The sequence below is a fragment of the Morone saxatilis genome, unplaced genomic scaffold, assembly GCF_004916995.1.
Source record: "Morone saxatilis isolate NCDOM2014 unplaced genomic scaffold, NCSU_SB_2.0 Contig7, whole genome shotgun sequence".
Classification (NCBI taxonomy): Eukaryota; Metazoa; Chordata; class Actinopteri; family Moronidae; genus Morone; species Morone saxatilis.
Window position 1 is genome coordinate 22,650,166 of NW_023340246.1, and position 3,318 is coordinate 22,653,483.

The following is a 3,318-nucleotide window of genomic DNA, read 5'->3' on the forward strand; positions in this document are numbered from 1 at the left end:
AAATGAGGTTTGTTTAGGAGTCAAACAGCATGTTTAGATTTCTCCAGTTCCACTAAACCACGCTGAAACGCTGTCCATCATGCAGATTTGTCGATGTGAAGGTGCATTCAATCTGAGCATCCACCTGTTGGTGTTTGTGTAAACTCTGCTCACACACACCTGCCTCTATAGGCCTTCCTGTGTGTTCACACACTGGTTGCAACACGTACGAATGCCGATCTAATCCACCTGCACACACACACACAGAACAAAACCTTCAGTGCAAATACATCTAAGCACACACTTCTCTATAGCCACATGTACACACACAGTTCTATTAATACTCTTTAATACCTCATTTCCGCTCAGCATGCCCCTCATTCTCTTGTCTTTGTTTAGTCACAGTCTTGACACTCGCCATCCTCTTTAAAGAATAACTCCAGATGTTTATTGTCATACATTGTTATTTCTGTAATTTCCGATTTCTCCTCAGACCTTTCTGATTTTTGTCGCCATACAGCAGTTAGCAAGAGAAACTCACATTTCATGACCCGCGGCACAAATAGCCCATAAAACTAAATGCGACAAAGAAACACTCAGAGACACACACCAATCTACTTTTATTTATTTCAATTATACAAAAGTTATTTGGTTTAAGACTAGGTACTTGAACCGGAACAGAGACGGTTCCGTCTGTCTTCTCATGTCTTTGTGAAGGAATAATGTCCGTAAAGACATAAGATATCCTTCCTTACAGTGCCTGAATCGGACCAAAAAGGCTGCCAGTACCCTAATTCAGCACAACCCTGAAGACAACATAACTCTTTTGCCCTTTTTAACGAGGACATTTTCAGTGCTGTTGTCTTAGCGTTAAGTCTAAAAAGAGACGCAGCATCGCTGTACACAGGGTTTTAGAAATACCAAAGTCCAGACACTGAACTTGCTGGAGGGGTTTTGGGGCATCAAAGTAGTTTTTCTTAGACAATTATTTCATGACTTTTTTTTGGAAAATACCTGTGAGCTGGCAGGTACGGCCGTGCTCACCAGAGCTGGTCATACTCAATAAGGAGTAAGGGAACTCGTTTCAGGCACTGCATACTCTATGTTCATGTTTTAAAACACGCTTTATGTCATCAGAGTTAGTATTTATTATGAAAATGAGTCTCTGAGGTCACGTATTCGTTCTCTGACAGCAGGTTTGATGTCTCATGTTTGCTTTAGATAAACTGCTCTCTGGTTCACAGCAGTCTCTCTGTGCAACTCCTAACTTTAATTTCCTGTTTAGATTAAAAGCATCAATGGAGGATCAAATCACTCTCTTTACATTTCTTTTTGTTGTCTTCTGTCACTTCTCTCTCTTACTGTAAATGTTTTGTGGCTTTGTTTTTGTCCTCGTATCCTCCTGTGTCCGCCCTCCTCTCTGTTTCTGTGTATTGGCTGTGGTCTAATGAGTTTGGTAGTAATAGTGAGGCACACACAGAGCTGACAGGTGAATGGACGCTTCCACAGAATGAAACACAATAGGAGCTAGATAATGACCTACCGGGAAAACTCTGGACAAAAGACATCGCAGGCCTCATTTATACAAATAACATGGTGTATTTGTCTAACTGTCTTATACACACACACACACACTCGTCATCTAAACCTATAATCTGAATCACACATGAGTCTGACACCTGCGTCATGAGACTTTCTCCTCCACTAAATACAAATGCCTTTTCAACATTTTCTGCATTTTTAAATCATCCTGTTATGGGAAGTCTTTCATTATTATTATAATATTATTTTCATTATCACTTCATCTGCAGACTCGAATATCAGTTTCTGATTCTGTCATTTTCCATTATAACCTCACAGAGCCAAGGTGACGGATTCAGTCTGGTTTTGTCCGAACAAGAGGTCCAAAGATATCCAGTTTACTACAGTATTAAAGATGAACTGTACTCTTCACTTAAACATGATTTTAGAGCTGTAAACTGATGCTTCTGTTAAAACTGATAAAATCAGCCTGAACCTTGTGAGTCCAGTGCTGACACTATAAATAACAGTCTGTAAGATCTTTGTGCTGTCATTAATGGACCAGTTGTTCAGCTCTTCTTTCAACCAGCGTTCTGAATATCAGTGATCCTGAACCTGGAGCTCTGCACCCCCACGAGGGTTGTGAGATGATTTCCAGAAAGGTAAATGAGAAGAAATCTTCCCTCTGCTGCAGCTTTTTATCGACACTGTTGAACTCTGTTGAGCCGAGTGACTGCAGTCAGCAGTGAATCATTGCTGTGGCTCATTTTAATGAAGCTAATCAAGGCTACAGTGGCTGTTAGCTGCAGGATTATTACTCCTTCCCCTTAATGCTCTGAATGGGAGCGCTGTGACAGAAATGCATTCATTTCCGTTGAGATTTTTTACTACCACTGCACTTCATTACGCTGCAGACGTATCGATGTGCATGAATGTGTGCATGAATGTGTGCGACGGTCACTTCCTGCATATATTTGTGAATGAAGCGAAGTTGTACACACATATTTAAAGTGACAGAATTTAGATATAAGTCAATGTTCTCACCGGTATAAATGAATGAGTTTTAAAGTAACTATTGAAGTGATTGTAGTAGATATAACTGAACATCTGCCAAGTTGGTCCAGACTAAAGGAGTCCTTCAGAAGGAGAACATTGGATCAGTCAGGTGTAGGAAGGGTTTGTGGTTGAAAATAGACCTGTCAGTCACCTGATGTACTTTGAATTAACTCAGAGAAGAAGAAGAGAGAAGACTGTACCTGCCAGTGAATCCTGTTTCTTTTTGGTTCTTTTTGGTTCTTGTCTTTTCTCATCCTGACTTCCCATAAGTGAAGTTCAGTCATCTCAAAGTGCTGCCACATTTAGCCGCAATGAGGCCGAACTGCACTCTAAAACATTGTTTACTGCCTTCTCAACTTCCTGTGAGTGTGAGAGAAAGTTTGTGTTCATTGTTCGACAGTTGGAGTTATCGATCAGTGCCAAAGTCTCAGTGTGCTCATTAGGAACGATCGTCAATCACACACACTCTCAGATGTACACACGGGCAAAGTGAGCGTGAGCAGTGATTTACACTAACAACTCACTCAATATATAATATCCCTGAATGCACGACTGTCCCCAGACACCCATCGCTCACTGAGTGTGTGTGTGTGTGTGTGTGTGTGTGTGTGTGTGTTCAGTATTAATACAGGTCCTAATGGAGGCCAATGGGAGCTGCAGTGTTCCCTCTGAAAATGATTTAATTACATTTGCAAAGTGGATGAGTCTGGAGGGAGTGTTTGCTGCGTCAGGGCTTTGGCACACACACACACAACCACACAC